Genomic DNA, 14165 nt, shown 5'->3' with positions numbered 1-14165 from the left:
AATTATTAACCGAATTTTGTAGGATTTTATCATGTTGAACGCAAACGTTCCTTATAATCTTCGTATTTACTTTTCTGTGCGTTTTGTTTTTTAGTATTTTCACACAAAGAACAGTCACCTGTTATGAACTCTTATTAAACACTGAAAAGTCACATATCAAAAAACAGTGTTTCTCTCGCTTGTGTGGGATTTCCTTTTTTCTATCAATGAATTTTCTTAATCCTTCTTAAATGATCTGTAGAATGACTTGAATGGCTTTGAGACTGACTGGCTGTAAAGTGAGTGATCATTTTACATTAAATTAATACAAAAGAGTGATCCCTCACTTCATATCAGAAAGTTACAAACATAAGTACATCGTATAGGAAAAACAGATACTACACTTTGATCTTGGCCAAAAGGCCAAGAAAAGGGTATTTATTTGCTCCCCCACCGAGTAAATGAGGCACAAGGCCGATTTTTAATGTGAGGAGTGAAGGGGAAATGGGGACCAACTCTCCGGGGAGTAGGGGAGCTAAATAACCACCTCCCTTCTGCAGATTCGACAGGACTCTGGCCAAAATCTTAAACTCTGTGTTAACCAGAGGTATGGGCCTTCAGTCGTCTAACTCTTCCCCGTCATGCACATCACCTTTCCTCAGCAATGTGATCACTTCCTTGGTTACCTGCCCTGGGATCGATCCCTGAGCAAACCAATGGTTGAACATATCCGTCACAAGAGGCAGAAACATGGGCGACAACCTCAAATACAGTTCTTATGGCAGTACATCGAGTCCCAGCGATCTGTCACAGCTGACCTGCTTCAGCGCAGTAATGACCTACCGCTCCGTCACCGGCCCTCTCAACAAGCCGCTCTAGCCGCGTCAAGACGGGGGAAGTCGGCCAAATAGTCACTAAACTAAAGGACTGGAAGATCGAGCTGCTGCGTAAAACGCCCCTCGAAATGTTATCGAAACCCCTCGCAGATCCCCCGATCTGCTTCGTTGCCTATCTTTCTAAGCATAGCTCTGACTACTTCACCTTCGTAGCGCTCGCTAGTCTCGTGCAGAAGGTCCTGTCTAGCTAGTTTCTGACTAACCCTATAACCCACCCCCCGTATCTCGGGCTAGTTTCTGCTCTAGCTGCTTCTTCGCCTTGGTCTTATCTAGTGCGAGGCGCTGGGAATACTTTACGGATACGCTTCTAACGTTGGCTTTTAAACCTAACCACTACTTACTCCCGGTAACCGACCCCACTAGTGCCTTTTTAATTAATTCTCTTAACTGGTCTCGGAAGTCTTGTATCTCCAGAAGGGAGGTGTTTAACATCCAGTACCCCGCTAACTTAGGCTTTTCCTAGCTTAAGACGGACCATACCTAGTTTATGGTCTGACTGACCTTACCAAGTTAACTTGAGGCAAGTTAGGAAATCTATTTCGCCTCTTCTAACTAGTATCCTGTCCAAATACGTAGTCGGACAGGAGTGAACGCTATTGGTCCACGTCCACATCTCCCACGCTGGATGTTCGACCCAAACCCTGTCAACCAGATCGCATCTAGCCATCAGATCAGCCAGGCTGGGCTCACATCTTTCCAACCCTCTAGCTTCGCCTCCTAGTTTATATAAATATGGGTCTAAGATTGCGTTCCAATCCCCCATTAGGACTACCCGCTTCCGACAATCTACAAACGTATCAAGCTGATCGAAGAATGAGACCCTCTCGCGAACGGTGCTGGGCGCATGAACCGCAACTACTCGAAACACAGAATCTTTTACGGCAACATCGGCCATGACCAGCCTGTCCAGCCTATCTCTATGAACAACGTCGACTGTAGCGGGCAGAGTTCGTTTCACTAGCAAGGAGATTCTACTCCAACGCGGGCTGCCATATGCCGAGAAAATTTATAAATGACGGTTCAGCACCTGACAGTCCACAGAGGAAACGAAATGCGTCTCCTGGATCGCAGCTACATCAACTCCCAGGGACAAGAGGTGCTGCTGGAGGTGATCTCAACCCTCTCGCATTCAGACTCGCAAAATTTTAAGACATATCTTAGGGCGTGGTGTACTTGGCTCCAAAGTCGGTCGGCGTAAGGATGCCGACGTTGTACGCGATGCTCAAGGAAGTCAGATTTTTCAGGTCCTGGCCAACGTTCAGGGAAAAGGGTAATTTACGGGCCCTGTAGAGGGACGGATGGACCCGCACTAGGACCCTTCCCTTGCATTGTTTTGACAGTTCGTCAAGGGAAGAGTCGCTTTCGTTAAATATTTTAATTCCTAGAGAGGCCCATTCAGCTGCTTCCAGAAGTGACCACAAGTCGCTGGTATTTGGTTGAAGCCAGTTTTGTCGAGGCGCATCTAGAGTCTGTAGTTCTTAGTCAGGATGCCCTTTTTGCTTGTTGGGGCCACAAACACCACGTCCCCGTACTGGTTGAAGACCGCTCCTAGTTGTTTTGCTCATAGTAGACAGGGGACGTTCAGTACGGCGACATTGGTGACCGTGTGACTAAGGTATTCTGGCTGGAGTTTGATGTTTTTTCCAGCGCAGATTAGACCTGTTGGCTCTCTCTTTAGCCTCTCTTTAGTTTGGTAGCAATACATCCCACATTGTGTTGCTCCTCCTGGATATGTATTGGCTGGGATCTTCAGATCCAGAAGGAGGTCACTGATGTTGTCCTTGTCTACTCGTGTGAGGCCTCTTTTCTTTGTGTCCGAGGTGATAGAAGATACTATCGTCTTCTTAAGGTCCTCTGCGGCGTCTGGAAGGGGTTTCATACGGTTCCCTTCCGTGAGGTCCTTGTAAGTGGACTCGAAGAGATCCCGGGCGTTCCTGAGGGGCATTTGGGTTTTTGGACCCCATTCAGTGTCTTCCTTACTGGCAATGCGGGTCAAGGATAATGTTATCTGGCTTGGGTGTTGCTGTTGCTACTTCTGCTGACCAAGGGTTGGTGGTTTGCTCAGTGGGATGGGAGCCGGCCAATTCGTGTGTGGTGTTGCCAATTTGTCGGTCCCTGCCTCCTGGGTCTCTTTCTTCTTCTTCCTGGGAGAGGATTGTTGACTACTGGGTGCCACCTGCTGTGATCCACCACTTACGGTGGTTGCCTCTGCTGCAGTTTTTGTAACCAGGATGTTGCTGGGTTTCAGACTTGGTTGCTTCCTTTCTGGAGTGGTGGCTAATTGGGGCTTAGTCTCTTGAGGAACGTTGAAGCAGGCTGGATCTTTGGTGTACCCGTCCAGGACTTTAAAGACGCTATCGCTTCGTTGATTAGCGCTTTAGTCCTTTTAGCTACTCCATGCTTATCATTTTACCCTTTTTTCATGAGGGGTCGTCAACTTGGAGAGCTGGAGTGCTACATTTGGGTGATGGTGTGGTGGGCTGAGGAGCCGGGGACATCACTGCCTTTGGTCCGCTCGTGGCATCCATTGTCTCCTCGTCCCTTTATTTCTCTTCCTCGTTTGCTAGGTGCCCTCGTGGGGAGCAGGAGTGGTGGGGTCGCCTTCGTGCGATGAGGATTGAGGTGTAAGGGGTGCCACAAGGTATGGTCCACCTGAAACGTTATTCGTTCATTTGTCTGCCATTATCTTTACTCCCTCAGCTGGTAAGTGTCCCTCTTGGGGAGAAGGGTCTAGACTTGGTATTTCACCAGTTGGTGGCTTCTGCAGGGTCCCCGCGGGCTGCGGTCCTACCCTGCCTTTCTTTTGTTCTTCTGTGTAGCTAGGAGTTGCTCCCTCCATCAGGGAGCTTTCTAGGGGAGCAATCTGGTGCATCTCGGGATGTATGTCCCCGCTGTCCGGCATCGTGGAGTGGTTTCACTGGCCGCTGACGCATACCAATGTGTAGCGGGGAGAAAAGAAAAAATAGGGGAAAAGGGGGTGGAGCGGGCGGAACAGGATCAGAAGAGAACAGAGGTTTGACCTCCCCTTGCGTCGACGTCGGGTTAGCAGCTGGAATCCCCCGTGAGAGGGGGAAAGCAAAGAAGGCAGACGCAGTGGGTGCTAGCGGGTCAGAGTGCGGCGTCGAAATTAAGAGAGAAAGGGGATAGACATCTCTGCCCAAAGAGGGGAGCAGAAACGAAGAAAAACCCCAACCCACGACACCCTGCCCACAAACATTCCCAAGGAAGCGAAAAAGAGAACCCGGTCTGCTCAATCCATTGGGAGAGCAGCGAAGGAAGATAAAGTTTGGGCTTAGCAGGTCAGAGTGCTGCACAGACAATTAAGAGAGGAGAGAATAGACCATTTCAACCTCCGAGGGGAGGAGGAAATGAAGTACCCAACAAAATATACTGTTAACCCGACCAGGTCGCGTCAACCAAAGAAAGTGTTATCAGTCCCGGACAGCAAACTCTCAAAGTAGGGATCGTTTTTTTAATCCAGACAATGGAGTCGGTCCTGAGGGGAGCAAAAAGGGTCCTGACTCCCAAAGAATGGGGTCGGTCCCACTAACCAAGGTTAGTAAGTCAAAGTGATAAACGCCTTAAAACTTGCCCGAGAGCCCAGTGGTGGTGTATTGACCGATCAAAAATGAGGTAGCTGGGAGAACAGATACTACACTTGATCTTGCCAAAAGGCCAAGAAAAAGGTATTTATTTGCTCCCCCACAGAGCAAATTAGACACAAGGCCGATGTTTAATGTGAGGAGTGAAGGGGAAATGGTGACAAGCTCCCCGGGGAATAGGGGAGCTTGAAAGTGACAGTTGGTATGAAGGGTTGCCCCTACATTGACCAAGGTCTTATATGTGAGGTTGGTATTTATTTGCTCCCCCACTGAGAAAATTAGGCACAAGGCCGAATTTTAATGTGAGGAGTGGAGGGGAAATGGGGGCCAAGTCATCGAAGAGTAGGGGAGCTGGATTGTGACAATTGGTATGAATGGTTGCCCCTACAGTGACCATATGTGGGGTTGCCCCCACACATGGTCTTTGCTTGCATCTTGGCCAAAAGGCAAAGAAAAGCTTAAATGCTAAGAACAGCATGTATTAACAATATACCTTTGATCGTAACTACAAAAGTTTTACGGACTGACCGACCGACCGACCGTCGGAGTTACTTATAGAGTCGCTTGAACGCGACTAAAAATACAGAAAATATTTCTACTGTACATAACGAAAATTCATATTCCAAATATATAGGATATATTATATATCGGCTTGTTTGTTACATTCCAATAATCACATAAATATATCCAGTAATGGAATTTTGTATTGAATTCACTCCTAAACTAATTAACCGATCATTATGGATTTTGATTATGTGTATATGATTATATATTTATATTATTGGATTCACTCCTAAAATAATTAAATGATCATTTTTTATTATACTTATGATTACAAATTTCTAATATTGGATTAATGCCTAACCTAATAAACCGATCCTCATGAATATTTTTTCTGTATATGTTTATGTATTTGTATGTATTAGATTAACTCCTAAACTAATTAAACGATCATTATTAATATAATGTGTATATGATTATATATTTGCATGTATTAGATTCACTCCTAAACTAATTAAACGATCATTATTAATACAATGTGTATATGATTATATATTTACATGTATTGGATTCACTCCTAAACTAATTAATCGATTATTATGAATTTTAATTATGTCTATATGATTATATATTTCTATGGAGTTGATTCACTCCTAAACTAAAAAATAAAACGATCATTATGAATTTTAAGAGAGTGTATATGATTATATATTTGTATGTATTGGATTCACTCCTAAACTAATAAACCGATCATTGTGAATTTATTTATGTGTGTATGTTTAAATATTTCCATGTATTGGATTCACTCCAAAACTAATTAACCGATTATAATGTATTTTAAGAATTTTTATATGTCTGTATATTTGTATGTATTGGATTCACTCCTAAAATAATTAACCGACCATTATGAATTTTATTTATGAGTATATGTCTGTATATTTGTACGTTTTGAATTCACTCATAAACAAATTAATAGATCATTCTAAATTTTAAGAATGTGTATAAGATTATATATTTGCATGCATTGGATTCACTCTTAACTAATAAACCGATCATTATTAATTATGATTATTGGATTCACTCCTAAACTAATTAACCGAAAAAATTGAGTTTTAATTATGTGTGTACGATTATATATTTCTATGTATTGAATTCACTCCTTAACTTATTAACAGATAATTTTGAATTTTAATTATGTACATGTTTATATATTACTATGTATTGGATTCACTTTTAAACTAATTAACCGATAATTATGAATTTGAATTATGTGTATATGATTATATATTTCTATGCATTGAATTAATTCTAAACTAATTAACCGATCATTATTAATTCGAAGGATGTGTGTATGGTTATATATCTTATTATTTGATTTACCCCTATACTAATGAACTGATTATTATGAATTTTAATTATGCGCATATGTTTATATATTTCTACGTATTATATTATCTCCTAAACAAGTTAAACGCTCATTATGAATATTAAGGATGTGTATATGTTAATAAATATGTATGTATTGGAATCACTCATAAACTAATTAACCGATCATTTTACTTTTTTATTTTAAGTATATGATCATATTTTTGTGTCTTGGATAAACTCCAAAATTACTTAACTGAGCATTATGAATTATGTGTAATGTATAAGTTTGTATATGTCGATATATATCAGATTCCAAAAATCATATACAATGGTCACTTACTTTGGTAATGCATGTATGTGTAAAACGAATTCTATCCAAGTAATAAGGTACTTGTACACTGTAGTACTCATATGAAAAAATTATGTGAAATTATTGAGTAGTTTCATTTTATATTAGAAATAAGGGACTTGCCCAGAATCCTATCCAAGAAATGAGATACTTGTGCAGTATAGTACCCAAATGAAAAAAAAACAAAGAATATCTTACTTGTGGCGTTATTAAAACAAAAAAAATCCCGTTAAATATTCGAGTAGTATCACTTACATATGAAAAATAATGTGCTTCTTCACTACAGCAATAAGATAAAAAACAAATTCTTACAATTGACACACAGAAAATTTAGCACAACAGAAAATGTCGTAAAAGTATTGAGTTTTTTAATTGTTAAATGAGATAAAAGGTAGTTGTACTGTTCCTTTCGCAATAAATAAGGTACTTGCAGTATTCTACCAAAGAAATAAGGTACTTTTACAGTATAGTACCCACACGAAAACTAAAGTAATCAACACCGAAAATCATGTAATATATTCGAGTAGTATGACATTTATATAAGAAATAAGGTGTTTTATTACTATAGCATTCTGATGTAAAAACAAACTTCTTATCTCTGACACACAGAAAATTAGCACATTCCCCGTCCTAGGCAAACAATTTTGTCATTCTTTGGCTCAAGATGGCACATGATACACATACATCAGAAATTCCTGTATTCAATAAATAACAAGTATGTTCAACATTTTCTCATTGTCTTAAACGGTCCCGAACAACGTCACGTGACCCAACTTGTCTAATATATAAATATCACTACATCTGCGTGTGTGTATGTGTCTGGTTTTCAAATTCTTTCTCCTCCCAGAAAGATGATCGTTGGACGGCGTGCAATAGCTCAAAAGATTGCAAGTTTGGTGCAGCATTTTTAAATGCACTTAATCGATTAACATAATTGCTAAAGTGATTAAAAAGGGGTCAAACTTGAAAGCAATAACACCAAGTGTTGCAGTTTCGATCTCCATCCTTTCCTTTTTTACATTCAGATATTGTTGATTTTTAAATTTTATGTAACGCATTTGCTTTTAAAAAATTCAGAAGAATGTTTTTGATTTACGTAACGAAAATGCCATATTCAATATATATATATATATATATATATATATATATGATATATAATTTTATTCGTTATATTCTAAAAGTCACGTAAATAGATCAAGTAATGGCATGTGTATTGAATCCACTCCTTAACTAATTAACCCATCATAATGAATTTTAATTATGTTTATATGTTCATATAACATACATATTTATATGTATTGGATTCACTCCTTAATTAATTAACATGTCATTATAAATTATAATTATCTGTACATGTTTATATATTTGCATGTATTGTAGTCACTCCGGAACAATTAACCCATCATTAGGAATGATTATTATGCGTATATAATTATACATTTATATGTATTGAATTCACTCCTATACTAATTAAGTGATCATTATAAATTTAATGTATTATATATGGTTGTATATTTGTATGAATGTAATATTCCCAAAATCATATACAATGATCACTTTTTATGCATTTATGTGTACTATACATTTTATCAAAGTAATAAGGTTCTTGTGTAGTATAGTATTCATGAAAAAACAAAGACAATCTTACATTTAATATACATGAAAGGTATTAAAACCAAAAATCACGTTATATTCGAGTAGTATGATTACATATGAGAAATAAGGTACTTCTTCACTATCGCACCCAGATAACAAAACAAAGATATTCTTACTCCTGGCGTACAGAGAATGTAACACAACAGACAATTACATAAACATATCGAGTTCTTTCATTTTTACATAAGAAAAAAAAGTACTTGTACATTATCCTACCCAAAAAATAAGATACTTGTGTAGTATGGTAACCATATGAAAAACAAAGTAAATCTTACCTGTGACGTACATAAAAGTAATCCAAACCGAAAATTATGTAATATAGTTGAGTAGTATGACATTTGTATAAGGTGCTTCTTTAATATATCCCTCTAATATAAAAACAAACAAACTCTCACCTATGACATACGGAAAAGTTCGCACAACAGACAATTTTGTAAAAGCATCGAGTAGGTTAATCTATATATTAGAACTAATGTACTTGCACCCTATTCTACGCAGGAAATAAGGAAAGTGTGTAGTACAGTACTCATATGTAAAACAACGTTCATTAGATGTGCATACAAGTCATTTAAACCGAAAATCACATTATATATATGAATACCACGACTTTTAAATGAGAAATATGGTGCTCCCTCACTGTAGCATTAGATGAAATACAAACAAATTCTTACTGTAGACGCAGAGAGAATTTAGCAAAACAGAAAATTACTTAAAATATCGAGTTCTTCCATTTTGAAACTACAAAAAAATGTATTCGACAGTATCCTACCCATAAAATAAGGTACTTATACAGTGAAGTACCCATATCAAAAACAAATAAATTCTTATCGTTTACGTACATGAGTTATAAAAATCGAAAATCATGTAATATATTCGAGTAGTATAACATTTAAATAAAAAAAAAAAAATCCCGTGCTTCTTCACTATAGCAATCTGATGTAAAAACAAACACACTATTACCTGGGACATGCTGAAAATTAAGCACAACAGAAACTTATGTAAATAATTTTCCTTATGTGTTGTATATTACCCGCTCTAGGATAGACATTTTTTTGTCCACAAATCTGCTTTAAATTTCCTGTCCAATGAAGGTACAATTATTCCATACATATGTTGTGCAATACCCGTCCTAAGGTAAGTAAACTATTATTTTGCTCAAGAAAGAAAATGACAGATAAACATAAAACTTCCTCTATTCTATAATAACAGGTATGTTCAAAATTTGTATCATAGTCTGATACGGTTCCGAGCTACGGCGAGTAGCCTTGTCATTTCTATATAAATTAATTGTTTAGAACAGTTTAACCGATAGAAATCTGGGATATATATGTGCACATATACTTCTTTTAAGACCATAGTACGTAAATTTTAAATGTCAAAGTATTTTAAATGGTTTACAGAATGTTAACATAATTACTAGATAGATTATTTTAGGAAAAAATTCTTCAGAGCATGCAATTTACGCGTCATTGTTTTGCTATTTCTAACCCGATCACTCCATAACTTTTCATTCTTTCTAGAGGACGTGAACACAGCGAATCTTACAGGAATAACGGCATAGAGAATTTGTCCTTGTGCCAAATCTTGAAGCTATGAATCGTCCTTTGTATTTCGATTGTATGATTAATAGGAACCCTTTGGCGGTAACATTTTATTTTGGGAGGAAAGAAAGACAATGTTATTTTGGTATTTCGTTTGCTTATTTCTCGACTCAATATTTGACCTTAAGGTCAGGTTAGAAACAATTAGTGAATTCCATTGTTTATCTGAACAGACCAACAGATAGGAGTGATCCAGGAAAAACCTGGCCGGAAGGTGTACAGCGTATATGGCGGGTCTGGAATTTCATTAATATCCAGGCTCCAAACAAAGGAAAGAAGCGCACACATGGTTCGTCATCGAAGGCTGACTCTACACTGTTTCCCTTGTTTCTTACTCATGGAGATTATATAATATACCTGTTTATATTATATACTTGATCTTTATAAGTAGTTAATAATATTTGATCTAGCATCTGTGTTGTATAGAAAGAGGTTTGGTTGGTGTCTAAATGCCGTTTCCTAGATATACTTATGAGAATGATGTGAAAGCAATACTATAAGATGACATATTCTATATTATTAGGTTCATTCAAAATACTGGTTCTCACAATGTTACAGCAATATAAAGTGAGTTGTTCTGCACGTGTATGTGGTCGAACAACATAATCGACATCTCGAAATAAGAAATCCGTACATGATTTAGTGCGAAACTATATATAATTACTAAATAATATATAAATAAGAGTCCCGTTCCACATACCTTAGAGATTGTAGAGTCCAAAGCAAAGATTTTTTAGCTCGACAAGATGCCTCTAAAGAAGGTTAACGGAATATTGTGAGACAACACACCAAATGAGAATACCTGTTCGATTAATCAAGATAATACAGATTATCAACCCCATTGCAAGACATAAATGTATTGTATGTGTTCTTTATACAACATTAGTTGTGCACTTTCATGTTAAAGCAAAAATATATTTTAAAAACACAGCCAGATCCATTTTCACCCTATTACAATTTTATTATCTTTGGCCGACACAATATGATAGTCCTTTAACATTGCTCAGTTCCGATCATGATTATAATAATACTAGCATGATCTGTTAACCCGCGTTGTCCGACGGATTCACCCTCCTTGTAAAAAGTAAACTAGGATTGTTGTTAGTTTTCAAACCAAACCTCTTAATCTTAAGATCGGCTTTAGGAACATTCTTACCTTAAGAACGGCTTTCGCAATAGACACCCCGTCGTACTCATGTTAAGAATAGCTTTCGGAATAGACAGCCTCAACCTCCCAATGTCAAGGACGGCTTTCGAAATAGACACCCCATTTTGTAAGGTTAGGTTATCAAACTAAATGCTTAAAAGTTGAGCTTGATATTAGTTATCAGGCTAGCCACTCACAAATTCTATATAATACCCAGAAAATGGGGAGAGCGCGGTGTTGGTCGGAGAGAAGTAGATTTGTTTATCACGCGTGCGTAAAATTCTTGCGGCCACTAAGTAAAAATGCATAATATAGGTGTTTATATCGCGAACACTACTTGGCTCTGCTTAATTTACATGAAATTCACTTAAAACCCTATAGTCGAAAACCTAGAAAAGAAGTCATTTTAAAGAAAATTATGTACGTGGAAAAAAGGTAACAATTTTTAAAAATAAATAAATAAAAACAAAGTTAATGTCTGTGCAGTGTAGAGAATAAGTCTTGGAATAAAATATAACCGAATACTCCACAGAAAGTAAAATTGGTATAAACAAAATAAATATATACGAAATAAGTTTTTCAATAGGCAATGTAATTAAGTTTAAACCTATCTGCTTAAAAAACAACTGGGGCGTTAACTTATTTCAAAGAGGTTAGCACTATAAGTCACATGATTGTAGCCTAGATAATCGTTGGAATATATATATATATATATATGTATATATATATATATATATATATATATATATATAAGTAATTAAAATTGTCCACATCAATAAAAAAATATATGAAATAAGTCAAATAATATTACCTGTAAGTGTGTTTTTTCCGGCAATTAGTGTTTAGATAAGTATAATAGTAAGAAGTATTAACTTTTATGCTTATGAGTGGCTATAAAGTTTTTTTTTCTAAGCACGATTACCTCATGAGGAGAGCTGCGCTATATAGGAACATTTCTGGAGCGTTCCTTTATCAATGACGGCGTGAATTCTGTAATAATAGAATTGGCAGGTCTCAGACAATCAGATTGGGCGGATTTTGAAATTAATTTTTTTTTTTGAATCGAGAAATATTAGGTTATGTTTTATGTACGTATCTAATAATAAAGTGTGCAATGAAAATATCGCAGGAAAAATATAGAAGTGGTCACGGTGTCAACTCGTAGGAGTGGGTGGACTAAATATTTTTTGAAAAATAAGGACTACCTTCTTAATAAATGTTTCGAGTGTGATGGTGTCGCTCTTAAGATGCAACTTAGTATTTTCTTTTAATGAGTTAATGTGTCTAAATTATGTTGCAAAATCAGATGATAGTGTCTAATATAGTTTACGTTATAGATTAACATGTGTAACATTTATTGCAAACGTAAGATATTTTGGTCCAGAAATGAATTCCTGCAATCCGAAAAATATATAAGAAATGGTCGTAAAAGAACCTAATATATTAACTTACATTAGGAGTTCATTATAGTTTTAATTAGAACTTTACTAGGGGTTACTATGATTATTTTCTGCAGTTGAATGCTTTTAAATTAATTATCCGTAGTGAGCGATCTTTTCCATGTATTATTTCTACACTTTCAAGAGTTTGCTTAAATATTTCAGCATTTTTATGAGAACAAAACACTGAATCATTGTATTCGTCTGAAGAACCTCTTTATAAACAACTCAGAACTGGTCTACATATTTTGAATCTTTTCAAACTTACTTTAATCTAGATTTAAGAACTAATTTAACAGTGCAAGCATTCGTCGGATGACTTACCGAAAGATAAGACCATCTGCAACAATTTTTCGTCTTCCATTTAATAAAAGTATCAACTGGTATTCACTTATTTGAATACTCATGTTTTTTATCTTTACTTTGAATCAAGACTCAAACAGTCGGAGGTGGTAAGATTGAACGTATATGTTTATTTTCTTGTCGGAAGTCATTTTTATTTTCGATTTAATTGTCTATGTTTTTTAATGGTTTGATCAATTATTGAATTTATTATTCCATTTTTATTTCATATTCTATTATTCAAAACATTTCATAATTTTTATTCCCGGTTTTAATTCCCTATTATAATTTCTCGTTTTTCTCTAGCTATGCTCTGCATTTTTCTGATATTAAATATGCTTCTCCATAAGCCACATGCTACTAAGTACTCCTCTGATCTTGCCTTTGGAAATTTCCTTATGATCTCACTTCCTTCCACTTTCATTGTAGCTGCATCCTAAATTTTTGATCTTATCTAAATTATATTTAAAATCGGTGCTCTCTCTGCTGCCAATTCTTTTGTATCATGTCTTTCTCTTTCTTTTGAGAAGCATCAACTTTGAATGCCGTGGTTTAAAATGGTTCTTCTCTTTTATTATCATATCACTCATTGACATGATTATGTCAATGTAATCTTATGTAATCTTAATCCTTATCCCCTTCATCTTTTTGTGTATAACCTGCTCAGCTTAATCGTTTAGAGTACTATCTATCTATATAGGTTGTTTTCAATACACTACAAAAATTAATAGTTTCCTGTTGACTTTGTCCCTCTCCCTTTTTATATTTCTCTCTTCACCCCCACACACATGGACACACACACACACCCACATACACACACACACACATATATATATATATATATATATATATAACTACTTAATTTACTCACATAAAATTAATATACGAAATTATAGATTTATTCGTAAACTATAAGTATTTACTTCAAAAGTGTTCAATACATAGGTAGAGCTAGTTAGTAAGTTATAAAATATATATGGCGATTAAGCTATACTGAATATTCCGCATTTCATCCACTCTAGGGCACATAAGCCTGAGGAGTCCTAGAGTGGATGAAACGCGGAATATTCAGTGTAGCTTAATCGCCATATATATTTTATAAATTATTAACTATATATATATATATATATATATATATATATATATATTTACATATATTTATATGTATATACATATAAGTAATAATGTTTTTTGATGAGATTTCTCAACTTATATACTCAACGATTTTTTATCTACAGCCTTGAATTTAGTATACAGATTATGCAGAAGAGTTCACATGACAGAT

At 36.1% G+C, this 14165-nt stretch overlaps 2 pseudogenes; both read right to left on the bottom strand.

Moving 5' to 3' along the window:
• Positions 1–257: 257 nt before the first annotated feature.
• On the bottom strand, positions 258–415 carry LOC145291743 (U2 spliceosomal RNA; annotated as a pseudogene).
• A 3969-nt stretch (positions 416–4384) lies between these two features.
• On the bottom strand, positions 4385–4563 carry LOC145291815 (U2 spliceosomal RNA; annotated as a pseudogene).
• Between the last annotated feature and the right edge of the window lie 9602 nt (positions 4564–14165).

The sequence above is a fragment of the Euprymna scolopes genome, chromosome 12, assembly GCF_053919585.1.
Source record: "Euprymna scolopes isolate OS-2025 chromosome 12, ASM5391958v1, whole genome shotgun sequence".
Lineage (NCBI taxonomy): Eukaryota > Metazoa > Mollusca > Cephalopoda > Sepiida > Sepiolidae > Euprymna > Euprymna scolopes.
Note: the sequence above shows the minus strand (reverse complement) of the source record. Positions and strands in the feature narration are given on the sequence as shown.